The sequence below is a fragment of the Bufo bufo genome, chromosome 5 (genome assembly GCF_905171765.1).
Source record: "Bufo bufo chromosome 5, aBufBuf1.1, whole genome shotgun sequence".
NCBI lineage: Eukaryota > Metazoa > Chordata > Amphibia > Anura > Bufonidae > Bufo > Bufo bufo.
The window spans coordinates 205431531-205448494 of NC_053393.1; the positions used below are offsets into that span (position 1 = coordinate 205431531).

The 16964-nt window shown below is 45.3% G+C and overlaps 1 protein-coding gene across 2 annotated transcripts in view; it reads left to right on the forward strand.

Annotated features, from left to right (window-relative positions):
- Window positions 1-16964, forward strand: part of TOPBP1 (DNA topoisomerase II binding protein 1) — a 318299-nt gene that overhangs the window by 171305 nt on the left and 130030 nt on the right. The gene's annotated exons all lie outside the window — the stretch shown is intronic.

Sequence of the window (16964 nt, forward strand, 5' to 3'; positions counted from 1 at the left end):
CTCTGATCATGGTTCTAATCACAGAATCCGAGAACCCTTTCTTCCTCAGGATGGCGGTTTCAACAGCCACGCCGTTAAGCGAAGAGACTGTAAATTCCGATGGAAGAGCGGGCCCTGAGACAGTAGATCCTCTCTGTCGGGAAGAGGCCATGGGGCGTCCGCCAGCATCCGAGCCACGTCCGAGAACCATGCGCGGCGAGGCCAATCTGGGCGATGAGAACGGTCGGAATCACTTCCGCCTCGATCTTGCGTAGAACCTTCGTTAGCAGAGGAAGCGGAGGGAAGACATAGAGGAGGCTGAAGTCCTGCCACGGAGACACCAGCGCGTCCACCCCGTACGCCTTCGGATCCCGGGCACGAGCCAGGAACACCGGGAGCTTGTTGTTAAACCTGGACGCCATCAAGTCCACATCCGGACGGCCCCATCTGCGGCAGACGTCTTTAAATACATCCGGATGCAGAGACCACTCGCCTGGATCCACCTTGTTGCGGCTTAGAAAGTCCGCTGTCCAGTTGTCTACTCCTGGAATGTATACCGCAGACAACATCGGAACGTGCGACTCCGCCCACAACAGAATTCTCGTCACCTCCTGCATCACCATCCGGCTGCGGGTCCCGCCTTGATGGTTGATGTAAGCCACAGCCGTGGCATTGTCCGACTGAATACTCACTGGCGGCCCGCAAGGAGAGGAGTCCAATGGGAGAGGGAGTGGACAATCGCCCTCAGCTCCAGAATGTTGATCGGGAAGCGAGATTCCGCCGCCGACCAAACCCCCTGAACCGTGCGTGACTGGAGAATGCCGGCCCAACCCAGGAGGCTGGCATCGGTGGTGACGATCGTCCAGGAGAAAGATCTTCCCGACCTCAGGTGCATCAGGGACAGCCACCAACGGAGAGCTGACAGAACCCACTGAGACAGGCGGATGTGATCGCCCAGACCACGAGTGGTCTTGTCCCAGAGGGAAAGGATCTCTTGTTGCAGCAAACGAGTGTGAAACTGAGCATATGGAACGGCCTTGGAGTCTGGAAGAAACACTTTGGCGGCCGAGGTATCCAAGACCATCCCCAGGAAGTAGAGGTTCTGGGAAGGGAGGAGAGAGGATTTTGGGAAGTTGATCAGCCAGCCGAACTGTTCCAAAGTCTGAACAGTGATCCGGACGCTGTCCTTTGCCTGCGGAAACGAGGGGGCCTTTATCAGGATGTCATCCAGGTAGGGCAGCAAAGGAATGCACCTGGTGCGAAGAAGCGCCATGAGCGGCACTAGAATCTTGGTAAAGACCCGAGGGGCGGTCGCTAATCCGAAAGGAAGGGCGACAAACTGATAGTGCCGGCCACCAATGGCGAAGCGCAGGAATCATTGGTGAGATTCTGCGATAGGGACATGCAGATAGGCGTCCTGGATGTCTACGGACGCGACAAACTCCCCTGGAAGAAGAGAAACAATAACGGAGCGGAGGGATTCCATTCGAAACCTCCGCAACCGCAGAAACTTGTTGAGCAGCTTCAGATCCAGGATCGGACGCACCGACCCCTCCTTCTTTAGGACCACGAACAGGTTTGAATAGAAACCTGTGCCCTGTTCCTCTGGAGGAACTGGGGTAATAACCCCCCGTTCCAGAAGGGAAGAAACTGCCATCAAGAGATCCGAGGCTCGGGCCGTCCCCCGGAACACGAGAAGGGAAAAAACGTCCTGAACATGAGCCCTCCAAACCTGCTGATAAGAGAGCAGGCGGCCCCCCACCACCCCTTCATGCAGAAGACTGCTTGGGAGCAGCAGCAGGGCTGACTGCGCCCTCGGGCGCCAGGAAGGCTGGGGCTTGAAGGAGGGCTTCTTGCGGAAGTCCTGTGACCCCCCAGCAGAGGAAGCAGATGACGTCCTGCTAGAAGAGAAGCGGCGAAAGGACTGGTATCCGCTGCTTGAGTGTGCTGCTGTATTGTAGAAAGCGGCACCGGCGCCGCTCTGAGGACAGACATGCCGCATAGAAAAGTGAGCCAGTATGTCTTGGTGATGGCGCTTGTCCTTAATAAAGTGCCTCCAGAAGCCCCAGAGAAGGAATACACCCAGTTCCCCAATCACCCAGACGGCCCATAGGTCTTAGTGCAGAGGTGGGGAGGGAGGGGGGGCAGAGAGGATGCAGCCTTATACTTATCTGCTCCTGAAGTCTTCTCCCTCAGATGAATACCAGCAGGGCTCACCTCTTCAGACATCTGACTCACCCAAGTTCAGTGCTCTGGATGGAGGGCAGCAGCAAGTGACCCAGGGGCTGGTGGGATGCCGGAGCTAACAGGTCGAGCCCGGATCCACTTGTCTTCTTGAGGGAAAATGGAGGCAGCCAGGCAGCGTCCGAAAGATGACGGCGGGCACTCCACGGGGGGCCAGGAAGGCGCCATGCCGACCTGAGTCCCCATATCGAAGAAAATAACAAAAGGGAGTAGAAAAAATAAGTGTCATCCTCCTTCACCAGACACTAAGCAAAGACTGAGTTCCTCCTGGTGGAGCCTGGGGGTATAGCCCGAGGAGGAGCTCTCTTTTATATTTGCATATATTGTCCTTCCTACTAATACCTCTAAGCTATACCTATGGTCTGTGTCCCCCAATGAAAAAAGTACGAGAAAAAAAAAGTTTTAAATATAGCAATAAATCATTGCACCAAAAACACAAGGAGCCCAAGGGAAGGTTTATTATCTCCTTTATCCGCTAATTGATGCCAGTCGAACTCTTTCCCAGTGTCACAAATGCCCAGTGAGGCTAACCGATTAGACATTAGATAGAATCAGGAGAAACACGACAGCTTACACTTTATAAAGTGTATGACCACATTTAGGCTAATTAACATAGCTTAAAGACCGTGTGATGGCTGAACTACCCTGACTAACTGTGGGACAGCTGAAATGAAGGCACTGTGCATTCTAGCTTGGTTGTTGGTCTGTTTTCCTGTACTCACAGCATCATTTGAGTATGGGAGTAGACACCTGTGTGAAGTTGGCACCCCATGTTCTTAAATTTCAAAAAGAAATACACTATTTGTTTGTGCTGCGTTTGTGCCGCAAAAATTAGCGTTTGTGCTGATTCGGTTGCTGAGATATTGCGCGTTAGCTTTTTATGAAGCCCCGCCCACTTTCCACCCCATGTTCTTAAATTTCAAAAATAAATACACCATTAGTTTGTGCTGGTTTGTGCTGCAAAAATAAATGTTTGCGCCGCTTTGGTTTCCGAGATATTGTGCGCTTAATTTGCTGAAACCCAGCCCACTATCCACCCCATGTTCTTAAATAAAAATAAAAAAAAATACACCATTCGTTTGTGCCGCTTTGGTTTCCGAGATATTGCACGCTCCATATGCTGAAAAAAAATACACCATTCGTTTGTGCTGAGTTTGTTCCGCAAATCAGTGTAACTGATGCATGGATAAAAGGAGAGAAAAGGAATTGAAAAACACTGGCTAGCCATAGCAATTTTATAATAAAAAAAATGTATAAATTGTTCCTTACTAGACCCCACACTTCATTTCCTGCTTCTGATGCCCCCCTCCAATGCTGAAGCACCACACACTGTACCTTGGGGAAAGGCATAAGCAAATGTATGCTTAAAGGGTTTCTACCACCAGAAATACTGTTATGTAGCTGACTGACATTAGCGATGCGCTAATGTCAGCACTACATAACAGTATGTTTCTAACGTTAGTCCTTGCAGCTGTTTTTGTTAAAAAAGCATTTTTATAATATGCTAATGAGCCTCTAGGTGCTATGTGGGCGCAAAATCAGCACCTAGAGGCTCCGTCCACTCACCCATTATCCCGCCCAGGTCCAGTGTTCTGCCCGCCCAGCTCCTCTTGATTGATGGCACGGTCCGCCACATCGCTGCCGAAATCCCGCGCCTGCGCCGTTCACTTCTGTCTTCGGCGCAGTGAGTGAAGGCCGCTCTCCTGATGCCGGCTTCCTCACTGTGACGTAGTTGGCGTAGGCACAGTGAGGAATCCGGCAGCAGGATCGCATCATTCACTCACTGCGCCTGCGCCGAAGACAGAAGTGAACGGCGCAGGCGCGGGATTTCGGCAGGGATGCGGCGGACCGTGCCATCAATCAAGAGGAGCTGGGCGGGCAGAACACTGGACCTGGGCGGGATAATGGCTGAGTGGACGGAGCCTCTAGGTGCTGATTTTACGCCCACATAGCACCTAGAGGCTCATTAGGATATTATAAAAGTGCTTTTTTTACAAAAACGGCTGCAGGGACTAACGTTAGAAACATACTGTTATGTAGTGCTGACATTAGCGCATCGCTAATGTCAGTCAGCTACATAACAGTATTTCTGGTGGTAGAAACCCTTTAACAAACTGACTACTAGCTGAGAGACTCCAGGGTAAATCAAGTGTACCTACTTATTGTAACTAATAATGTGCTAAACTGTCTTGGTAGATATCTGTAACACTATTACCTGAGCAAAGAAACTTTACTTCAGTCATGTGCTGTGCTTTTAGCTGTCTACAAGGATTGTTACACACAGGTAGTTAGTATCTGTTTACAGTATGGGGGTGAAAGTGCTGTATAGTCTTCTGTGAGATGTTGCAAAACTACAACTCCCATGCCCAAACAGCCGTTGGTGGTCTGGGCGTTTTGCAACATATGGAGGGCCACAGTTTGGAGATCACTGCGGCCCTTCAGATCCCTGCCGCATACACCCACCGATGTCTCCGACGCATATTCCCCGCTCTGCCCGGACCGGGATGGGCAGACAGAGCAGGGAAAATTAATTTTCAATATCCCGCGCCCCCCCCCTCCCCGTGCGATTGGTCGGTTGCTCCAATAGACCAATCGCAGGGGATAGGAGGGGGTGGCACCCCTGGGCAATGACAGAAAGGCCTTATCTGCCATCACATTATGTCTGACATTTATTATTGTCTTTAGACAGTTTTTGTGTCTAGAAAAAGTGAAAAAAAGGCGCAAACAGGGTTTATTTACGCTTTTTTTGCGCCTTTTCAAATCGACAATTCTGCAGTTCTTGACCTGCAGTGACTCTTTTCACTTTTGTCGATGCAGCGCTCACAAATTTACTAACTGCACATTTTGACAAAAAGGCGCAGTTTGGGGTGCAATGGGCCATTTAGAACAAAAATGTACACCACGTACAGGGAGGGGTGAGTATAAGTTCTACACTTTCAACCAGTTTGCCTTCATAAAGTTTCACACTGAGCCAAATTCACCACATAGCCTGCACCTTTTTGATAAATAAGGTGCAAGAAAGTCACACTCCACACAGAAAAAAAGAGTGTAAAAAAAACCTCTACAATAGAGATACATTGATGAATGTCAACCTATGTGCTTCTATATTTCTATGCACATAATTCCACTAAGATTTGTTGGACAAAAACACCCCAAAAAACGCCCATTCTGCTGCATGGCGTTTATTCATTGAAAAAACACTGCAGCCAGATGTTAGCTGTTCTTCAATAGGGAAGCGCAACAAGCCATATCCACACAGCGTTTTTTTTTCTGCTTTTTATGCCTCAGTGGCAGTTTTTCAAAAACGACCTCTTGTTGAGACTCTTGCATTTTTTCAGGAAAATCTTGGCGTTTTTCTCCCATAGAAGTCTATAGGAGTAAAAAAACGCCATGAAAAACGCCATGTGGGTTTTAACATTGGCGTTTTTGCGATTTTTATTCTTTCTTCTACTTTTGGACAAAAGTACTACAACTCCCATAATAGAAAAGACTCTTCCATGATGGGAGGTGTAGTCCAGAGGCTGAGGGAAAGATCACAGCAGGTCTCACTCCTGAGACCCGCTGCGATCCGTAACTTATTAACTGTATAAGCGGGCGGCATTCATTCACTATTCTCCGCTACACTGTACTGACAGCTGATCTCTGTCACAATTCATAATCCCCATCGGGAGCTCTGATTGGTCAGTACCTATTCACCAATCACAGCTCCCGGCGGGATTATGAATTGTGACAGTGCAGAGATCAGAGATAGTGAGTGAATGCCGTCGGCTTATACAGTTAATAAGTTCTGATTGCAGTGGGTCTCAGGAGTGAGACCTGCTGCGATCTGTTTCTTAGCCCCTGGACTACAACTCCCACCATATAAGAGTCTCTTGCATGCTGGGAGTTGTAGTACTTTTGTCCAAAAGATTAAAAAAATAAAGTTTTATGTGTCCCTAACCGCTTGTACTATTGGTATTGCCGTACTCAGGAGAAGTTGGGCAATGTGTTTTGGGGTGTCATTTTACATATACCCATGCTGGGTGAGATAAATATCTCGGTCAAATGCGAACTTTGTATAAAAAAATGGGAAAAGTTGTCTTTTGCCAAGATATTTCTCTCACCCAGCATGGGTATATGTAAAAAGACACCCCAAAACACATTGCCCAACTTCTCCTGAGTACGGTGATACCAGATGTGTGACAGTTTTTTGCAGCCTAGGTGGGCAAAGGGGCCCACATTCCAAAGAGCACCTTTTGGATTTCACCGGCCATTTTTTACAGATTTTGATTTCAAACCACTTCTCACGCATTCGGGCCCCTAAAATGCCAGGGCAGTATAACTACCCCACAAGTGACCCCATTTTGGAAAGAAGACACCCCAAGGTATTTCGTGATGGGCATAGTGAGTTCATGGAAGTTTTTATTTTTTGTCACAAGTTAGTGGAATATGAGACTTTGTAAGAAAAAATAATAATAATAATAAATCATCATTTTCCGCTAACTTGTGACAAAAAATAAAAAATTCTAGGAACTCGCCATGCCCGTCACGGAATACCTTGGGGTGCCTTCTTTCCAAAATGGGGTCACTTGTGGGGTAGTTATACTTCCCTGGCATTCTAGGGGCCCTAATGTGTGGTAAGTAGTTTGAAATCAAAATGTGTAAAAAATGACCTGTGAAATCCTAAAGGTGCTCTTTGGAATGTGGGCCCCTTTGCCCACCTAGGCTGCAAAAAAAGTGTCACACATGTGGTATTGCCGTACTCAGGAGAAGTTGGGCAATGTGTTTTGGGGTGTCTTTTTACATATACTCATGCTGGGTGAGAGAAATATCTCGGCAAACAACTTTTCCCATTTTTTATACAAAGTTGGCATTTGACCAAGATATTTATCTCACCCAGCATGGGTATATGTAAAATGACACCCCAAAACACATTGCCCAACTTCTCCTGAGTACGGCGATACCAGATGTGTGACACTTTTTTGCAGCCTAGATGCGCAAAGGGGCCCACATTCCTTTTATGAGGGCATTTTTAGACATTTGGATCCCAGACTTCTTCTCACGCTTTAGGACCCCTAAAATGCCAGGGCAGTATAAATACCCCACATGTGACCCCATTTTGGAAAGAAGACACCCCAAGGTATTCAATGAGGGGCATGGCGAGTTCATAGAAATATTATTTTTTTGGCACAAGTTAGCGGAAATTGATTTTTTTTTTTTCTCACAAAGTTTCCCTTTCCGCTAACTTGGGACAAAAATTTCAATCTTTCATGGACTCAATATGCCCCTCACGGAATACCTTGGGGTGTCTTCTTTCCGAAATGGGGTCACATGTGGGGTGTTTATACTGCCCTGGCATTTTAGGGGCCCTAAAGCGTGAGAAGAAGTCTGGAATATAAATGTCTAAAAAATTTTACGCATTTGGATTCCGTGAGAGGTATGGTGAGTTCATGTGAGATTTTATTTTTTGACACAAGTTAGTGGAATATGAGACTTTGTAAGAAAAAAAATAATTTCCGCTAACTTAGGCCAAAAAAATGTCTGAATGGAGCCTTACAGGGGGGTGATCAATGACAGGGGGGTGATCAGGGAGTTTATATGGGGTGATCACCCTCCTGTCATTGATCACCCCCCTGTAAGGCTCCATTCAGACGTCCGTATGCTTTTTACAGATCCACGGATACATGGATCGGATCCGCAAAACACATACGGACGTCTGAATGGAGCCTTACAGGGGGGTGTTCAGGGAGTCTATATGGGGTGATCACCCCCCTGTCATTGATCACCCCCCTATAAGGCTCCATTCAGATGTCCGTATGTGTTTTGCGGATCCGATCCATGTATCCGTAAAAAACATATGGGAGTCTGAATGGAGCCTTACAGGGGGGTGATCAATGACAGGGGGGTGATCAGGGAGTCTATATGGGGTGATCACCCCCCTGTCATTGATCACCCCCCTATAAGGCTCCATTCAGATGTCCGTATGTGTTTTGCGACTCCGATCCATGTATCCGTGGATCCGTAAAAAACATACGGACGTCTGAATGGAGCCTTACAGGGGGGTGATCACCCCATATAGACTCCCTGATGACCCCCCTGTCATTGATCACCCGCCTATAAGGCTCCATTCAGATGTCCGTATGTGTTTTGTGGATCCGATCCATGTATCCGTGGATCCGTAAAAAACATATGGACGTCTGAATGGAGCCTTACAAGGGGGTGATATAATGACAGGGGGGTGATCAGGGAGTCTATATGGGGTGATCAGGGTTGAATAAGTGACAGGGGGGGGTGTAGTGTAGTGGTGTTTGGTGCTACTTATTACTGAGCTGCCTGTGTCCTCTGGTGGTCGATCCAAGCAAAAGGGACCACCAGAGGACCAGGTAGCAGGTATATTAGACGCTGTTATCAAAACAGCGTCTAATATACCTGTTAGGGGTTAATAAAATCGCATCTCCAGCCTGCCAGCGAACGATCGCCGCTGGCAGGCTGGAGAGCCACTCGCTTACCTTCCGAGGCACGCGTTCACAGGAAATCTCGCGTCTCGCGAGATGACGCATATATGCGTGACTGTGCGCTGAGCTGCCACCTCCGGAACGCGATCCTGCGTTAGGCGGTCCGGAGGCGGTTAATTATATTATTTACCCCAGTGGTTAAATTCACACCCCCTGGATGCTTGTTTTTTTCCTACAGTGGGGTAGATAGTTACACACAGGGTTTTAAAGAATAAACTTCCTGACTCAGACCAAGAGCCGACTCAGCGAGTCAGCAAGTGAATCGAAGCATCTGCATTGCGCAACCTAAGCTTCGATTCACTTGCTTCTTGTCAGCTCAGCGAATGAACCGAAGATTCGATTCATGAATCGATTCATTTGAATCAACTGATTCAAATGAACCGATTCATGTGAAAGATCCGAACTTCCCATCTCTAGTTTAGTCGCAGTAAACCTTTCCGGCAACCTGTAGCAGTGTCCCCTTCTCGGCACGTGCGCACAGTGCAAGAAGAAGCCGATGCCAGCAGTCCGCAACGGTGCATCAGGCTGAGCCTGTGCGCACGCGCGGGATCTCAAAGCAGGAGGAGGGGGAGGGAGGGAGAAGCGGCACTGAGTAGAAGGCGGCGCTGGGCACGAACCGCGATGCATGCGGCCGGGCACCATGCATCCACAGACCTCCCCTGCTTGGGCACCTTAATTGAATGATTGACAGGTTAGTAAAACCTGTTTTTCCGCAGAATAAAGCCACAAATAGCTTTTATAAGGCCACCTTAGAAATCAGAATGCTACCCTGGACATGAGCATATGTTTAGCTCACAGGGCTTATAGGTGGTGACAGAATCCCTTTAATCATATACATAAATATGATAATTTGGGGCAGGGTAATGAGCCCAGTCCTCCACACCATAGAGCAAAGTGTGCAGATACTGCATATGTTTGGAAAATTTTGTAAAAAGTTTGTGAAATAAAAAAAAAAGAAAACCTCCCTGAAATGAGAAGTGCACCTCCCTGAAATGAGTTTTTGCAGGTTGGGATGTCTGTAATAGGGTGCTGCACGGAGTAAAAGTTGAAGAAATACCAGAGATTGCCAAGCCGGTTGTGCTTAAGTGCAAATCAAAACGTAAATTATCAGGAGATTTAAGAAGAAGGGTGTCGAAAGAACTCTGGGAAGGACGAAAACAAGCACATGTATGGCGAGCAGCTGAGGCTTACAAAATTATGGATGTTGGTGACCCTGATCCTAGCCATCTATCAAATCTAGCAACATTAAGAAAAGCCAAGCAAGAGATTGGCGACAGAGAGTTAATGCACAAGGACCCAATCCTTTAATTACATCTCCTGAAATACAGTGTTCCTCAGGTTGGAAGCATACACAACATTGGTCTGGATAAGTTTTTTTTTGCCATTACTGGACCCGATCTCAGATGCAAGTGTACCAAATGAAGTCAAAGAACTTGGGTTCCTATGTAAGTTTTGATGCAACAGGTTCAGTAGTAAGAAAACTAAAAAGACCTGTTGGCATTTCTGGACACATCTTTTTGTACCAAGGGGTTTTGTGTTCATGTGGAGATCATATCCCAGTAGTACAGATGCTTTCTGAGAGCCATACTATTAATTTCATAGCACAATGGCTGACAGAATGGAAATGTTTTGGAGTGTTGACTAGGAATGTCGCATCAAACCTACCACCATGCTTTATAAGATGATGTTGCACACTGTATCAAGCTTATTAGCCGATGGGAATGTCTGAGACAAGCTGGAAACAGAGTAAAGGAATTCTATCTCATAGCAATGGCACAACTTCTACAGTCTACTTAACTTGATGATGCCACAGAACTCATTCATTCAATTTAAGTTGTTGCTTTTAGTGAATCAGAAGGAAATGATGACAGAGGCACACCAGTTGTATCAGAGACATGCAAAGCTCAACTGAAGAGACGTATTGCAGAGGAATGTGTTTTACCCAGTCACTGAAGAGGACTATTTCGTAGAGATAAAAGAACAGGGGGATAAGCCAATTCAACCATGCCAAACAGACCTGAAAATATGGGCAACAGAAATTTGTGAAAGGAGTAAGATGCTTGCAGCAAATCATGGTGACCGTGACAATTTACATTTCCTTCCAGAGCTTGTTCCAAATGTTATAAGATTGGCATGTTACCTTCCAGTTTGGACAGCCATGATGGTCCCATACTTTAAAAGTGTGAACATGACAGCAAGTTCTGCAAATGTTGAGGCTGAATTTAAAAACATAAAAGATGGCCTCTTAAAACATGAATGTCTCCCTATTAGAACTGACCGATTTGTAATTCTTCATCTTGAATTTATGGAAGGCAAAATTAGACTTTCCTCCGCCCCTATAAAGAAAACAGAATGCAGTGAAAACATGAGGCAAGAGAATGGGCAAAAAAACAGCAACTTTGAGGAGAATCCACAAGTTCACATAAAATCAGGTGATGAAAGTAGCTTCCAGGAACAGCCTGTTGAAAATTGGAAAGGTCTCAGTATTCCTCCGAAAAAGAGATTGTCCTACCTAACCCCATGTTGCGAGTGGCTGCATATGGACACAAACTGTAAAGGAAAAAAAAGTGAGCATCATTAATACCTGTGCATTTGATTCATTTTGCCAGTGTCTTTGTTGTGCATTCTGGGACAGTAGATTATTTTGCAATTATGTCAACAAAGAGAACAACATTGAAATTTTTGAATTGGTGCAGACAATTGTGACAAAGGGAGTTGGAAAGGAAGCTTATGCAATGAGGGCAAAAATACTGTCAGGAATATTTGAATATGTTCAGCTGATGTCACGTGTGAGGCAGGTCAATGCTGAGTGCAATGTTGCACACATAATCTGAATGACGATGAGACAGGTACCAAGTGCAGTAATGACAACACAGTGTTCTTCTGTGTACTGCATTAGAAATGTAACTTCTTCAAGGACAGTCCCTCTTCTGCCAATCAATGGACATATTTTAGAAACTAATGGACTGAGTAAACTTCAGCTAGCATTGGAAGATGGGCTAAACCTAAATGTGTCTAAATGTCTGAAGCCATTAAAGTCACCTCAAGAGTGTCCAGATGACTTGAAAATTCAGAATGCATCTTCATTGAAATTTCTTTGCGATGGTTCGGTCACGCACAGCTGCACCACTGGACAAGTACCGTATTTTTCGCTTTATAAGACGCACTTTTCCCCCCCCCAAAAAAGTGGGGGGAAAATGGCCGTGCGTCTTATAAAGCGAATACTTCGCTGGCCGCTATGCTGCACAGCGTGGCCAGCGAAGTATCAGTGTGAAGGGAGGAGGCGGGGCCCGGTGCAGTGACTCTACTTTAATACACCGGGCCCCGCAACTGTTAAACATTCAATTTGATCTATATAATTGTATACGCGATGTACGGTACGTACTGTAGTACCGGAAGTATAGCATTAAGACGGCGCAGCGCCTGCCGCAGCTCCCTCCTCATGCACCGCCTGCCCCAGCTCCCTCTGTCATGCGCCGCCTGCCTGTTCATTCATAAAGTGAGATAAGCAGGCAGGCGGCGCATGAGGAGGGAGCTGGGGCAGGCGGCGCATGACCGAGGGAGCTGGGGCAGGCGGCGCATGAGGAGGGAGCTGCGGCAGGCGGCGCATGACCGAGGGAGATGCCGGTATGCGCCGTCTTAATGTTATACTTCCGGTACTACAGTAAGTACCGTACAGCGCGTATACAATTAGATATAGATCAGATTGAATGTATTTAACAGTTGCGGGGCCCAGTGTATTAGAGTAGAGTCACTGCACCGGGCCCCGCCATGAGTGTCCCCGCCTCCTCCCTCCACACTGATGCATCTGATGGGGGATCTGTAGATGACACTTATGGGGATCTGTGGTCATGGTCATTATGTGGCCTATTGTAGAAGAAAATGTAATGCCTGGGAGAAATATGATGACTTGTGTGACTGTATTACAACAGTCTCTGCAAAGACCAAGATGCAACCCCATGTTATAATATTTACAAAGGAGGTGTGAATATTTTCATAAAAGGATACCCTAAGCCCCAAAAAACTTTAGCTTTAAAGGGGTACTCCAGTGGAATTTTTTTTTTTTAAATCAGCTGGGGCCAGAAAGTTAAAACAGATTTGTAAATTACTTCTATTTAAAAATATCAATCCTTCCAGTACTTATCAACTGCTGTATGCTCCACAGGAAGTTCTTTTCTTTTTGAATTTCTTTTCTGTCTGACCACAGTACACTCTGCTGACACCTCTGTATTGTCAGGAACTGTCCGGAGCAGGAGAGGTTTGCTATGGGGATTTGTTCCAGCTTTGAGACACACATACAGACATTACCACCTCTGCCAGGTACAGTATAACCTCACTGACCGGTCTCGGTGTATGAAGTAATAACTGTGTGTATATCATAATATAGCTTGCTGCTTTTTCAAGGCTGCTAATCTAGTGCTGGTCTAATCAAGTGCTGATCTGCAAGTGCATTGGAGATATTCAGGAGGTAATCTGGAGGTGGATACAATCTAAACAAGTAAGATTTGTTTGTTTAAATCCCCCCCCCCCCCTCTTTGCAATGGCAGACCTGGTTCTGTGCAGGAATTGTTGTGCTTTTATTTCAGGTTCCACTCTTCAGAGGTTTGGATACTGTCTGATCTGTACACAGCTCTCCATAATGCAACAGGAAATTACCTTTTTGAAATATGAGATTTGTAAATTAACCATTAAGCAAACTCAGACTGAGAACATTGCAATGCCACTGCCACAGAGGCCCCCTAGAAATGGAAGATGGGTTACTGTAGGTTCTGGTAGACTGAGAGTTGTGGATAGAAGACATGTCCCACAGTCTGTGGCTCTCCATAATTCATTTGCAGCACTTTCAGAGTGCAAGAGCAACATGGCGGATGGCTCAAGCACAGTGGGTGAGAAACAATAATCTCCCATGCCTAAATTATGCAAGACTGCAGCCAAAGACAAAAAGGAGAAGGTGAGGACTGATAGTAAGCAGCTGTTGGTGGGCGATTCCATCATAAGAGGTGTGAAGTTTGAGGAGAATGGTGTTGTAAGATGTCTCCCTGGTGCTACCGCTAGCAGGGATAGACGACGGATCCTTAATATTGTTAGGCAAGCAAAACAGGAAAGGGAAGTGGATGTTATTGTCCATCTGGGGACAAACGATCTGGCTTGCAATGAGGTTTCAAAGGTGAAAGAAGCTTTTCACACACTTGGAAAGGATATACGGGAGGTTGCATCAACTGTTTCATTCTCTGCAGTTTTGCCTGTGCATAACCTTCAGCATGACCGGAAGATGCGCATTAAGGAATTCAATGTATGGCTTGGTGAATGGTGTCGGAACCAAGGGTTTGGCTTTGTGTCTCATGTTAGCTCTTGTTGGAATGGAAAAGAACTGTACAAGAAAGATGGTTTGCATCTTTCTCTCAAAGGAACAAATGTCCTCGGTGAACAGTTCCAAGTATTTGCTAAGTATCATTTAATCTAGGAAAGGGGGGCAAAAGAGTGATAATCCAGCAGTCCGACTGCCCCCCGGAACAATGCCAGAAAATGCCAGTAGCACAAAGGTTAAGAAATGACAAGCTCAGATTCTTATCTACAAATGCTCGCAGTTTAGGGAATAAGATCAATGAACTTGAGGCTATAATGGCATCTGAGAATATAGATGTAGTGGCTGTTACTGAGACGTGGTTCAAGGGGAGTAATGACTGGGATATATCAATACGAGGGTTCTCTCTATACAGGAAAGACAGAGAAGGCAAGAAGGGGGAGGGGTGGCCCTGTATGTGAAAGACAGCATAAAATCTAATTTGATACAAGTTAGCGAGAACAATTTAGAGTCAGTTTGGGTTACCTTGCAGCTTGATAATCATAAGGTAACTCGTGTAGGTGTGATATATAGACCACCTAGCCAAGTCAAAGAATTAGATGATCTACTAGTTGAGGAAATAGCTATAATTACATTGAAGGGGGAAGTTATCATTATGGGAGACTTCAATCTTCCTGATGTAAACTGGAAAACCAAAATAGCTAGTTCTGCCAGGAGTACAGATATTCTAAATTCCCTACAGGGATTATCTCTACAGCAAGTAGTTGAGGAGCCAACCCGGAAGGAGGCCATTTTAGGCTTAGTATTCACAAATGGGAATTTGGTATATGATATTACTGTAGGGGAAAGCTTGGGATCACACCAGTCAGTGTGGTTTACTATAAGTACAGTGACTGAGTCACACCACACAAAAACAAAAGTTTTAGATTTTAGAAAAACAGACTTTTCTAAAATTAGATTAGTGGTATACGAGTCCCTATCAGATTGGAACAGTTTCATTGGAGTCCAGGAGAAATGGGACTACTTAAAAGAGGCACTATTGAAGGCAACAGAAAATTGCATTAGGCTTGTCAGTAAAAGCAAAAAAAGGAAAAGAACACTGTGGTACTCAGCAGAAGTGGCCAAAATCATTAAAAACAAAAAGATGGCATTTAGGAATTATAAAACAAAACAAAACGAGGATGACAGGCTAATTTACAAGATTAGGCAGAGAGAGGCCAAACAAGTTATAAGAGCTTCTAAAGCAGGTAGAAAAAAGGCGATAAGGCATTCTTCAGATACATAAATGAAAAAACTAAAACAAGGAATTACAAAATTAAAAACAAAAGAAGGAAGGTATATGGAAGAAGATAAAGAACTAGCTGACTGCCTCAATGAATACTTCTGTTGAGTCTCTGCGAAGGAAAATGAAGGAAAAGGACCTCAGTTAGGAAAGAAGACTAATGAATCTTTTGATGCATGTGTCTTTAAAGAGGAAGAGGTTCTAAGTCAGCTGTCTAAAATCAATACAAATAAGTCACAGGGACCTGATGGGATACACCCAACGCTATTAAAAGAGCTCAGCGGTGAACTAGCAAAACCATTAACAGATTTATTTAACCAATCACTGGCAACAGGAGTCGTCCCAGAAGATTGGAAATTAGCAAATGTTGTGCCGATTCACAAGAAAGGTAGTAGGAAGGAATCGGGCAACTATAGGCCAGTAAGCCCGACATCAATAGTGGGGAAATTAATGGAAACCATACTTAAGGAGAGGATTGTGGAACATCTAAAATCCCATGGATTGAAAGATGAAAAACAGCATGGGTTTACTTCAGGGAGATCATGTCAAACTAATCTTATTGATTTTTTTGATTGGGTGACTAAAACAATAGATGGCGGAGGTGCAGTAGACATCGCTTATCTAGACTTCAGTAAGGCTTTCGATACTGTCCCACACAGAAGGCTTATCAATAAATTGCAGTCTTTGGGCTTGGACTCCCATATTGTTGAATGGATTAGGCAGTGGCTGAGGGACAAGCAACAGAGGGTTGTAATCAATGGAGTATATTCAGACCAAGGTCTTGTTACCAGTGGGGTACCTCAGGGATCTGTTCTGGGACCCATATTGTTTAATATCTTTATCAGTGAAATTGCAGAAGGCCTCGATGGTAAGGTGTGTCTTTTTGCTGATGACACAAAGATTTGTAACAGGGTTGATGTTCCTGGAGGGATACACCAAATGGAAAAGGATTTAGGAAAACTAGTGGAATGGTCAAAAATCTGGCAACTAAAATGTAATGTGGATAAGTGCAAAATAATGCACCTGGGGCGTAAAAACCCAAGAGCAGAATATAAAATCAGTGATACAGTCCTAACCTCAGTATCTGAGGAAAGGGATTTAGGGGTCATTATTTCAGAAGACTTAAAGGTAGGCAGACAATGTCATAGAGCAGCAGGAAATGCTAGCAGAATGCTTGGGTGTATAGGGAGAGGCATTACTAGTAGAAAGAGGGAGGTGCTCATGCCGCTCTACAGAGCACTAGTGAGACCTCATTTGGAGTATTGTGCTCAGTACTGGAGACCATATCTCCAGAAGGATATTGATACTTTGGAGAGAGTTCAGAGAAGAGCTACTAAACTGGTACATGGATTGCAGGATAAAACTTACCAGGAAATATTAAAGGACCTTAACATGTATAGCTTGGAAGAAAGACGAGACAGGGGTGATATGATAGAAACTTTTAAATACATAAAGGGAATCAACAAGGTAAAAGAGGAGAGAATATTTAAAAGAAGAAAAACTGCTACAAGAGGACATAGTTTTAAATTAGAGGGGCAAAGGTTTAAAAGTAATATCAGGAAGTATTACTTTACTGAGAGAGTAGTGAATGCATGGAATAGCCTTCCTGCAGAAGTGGTAGCTGCAAATACAGTGAAGGAGTTTAAGCATGCATGGGATA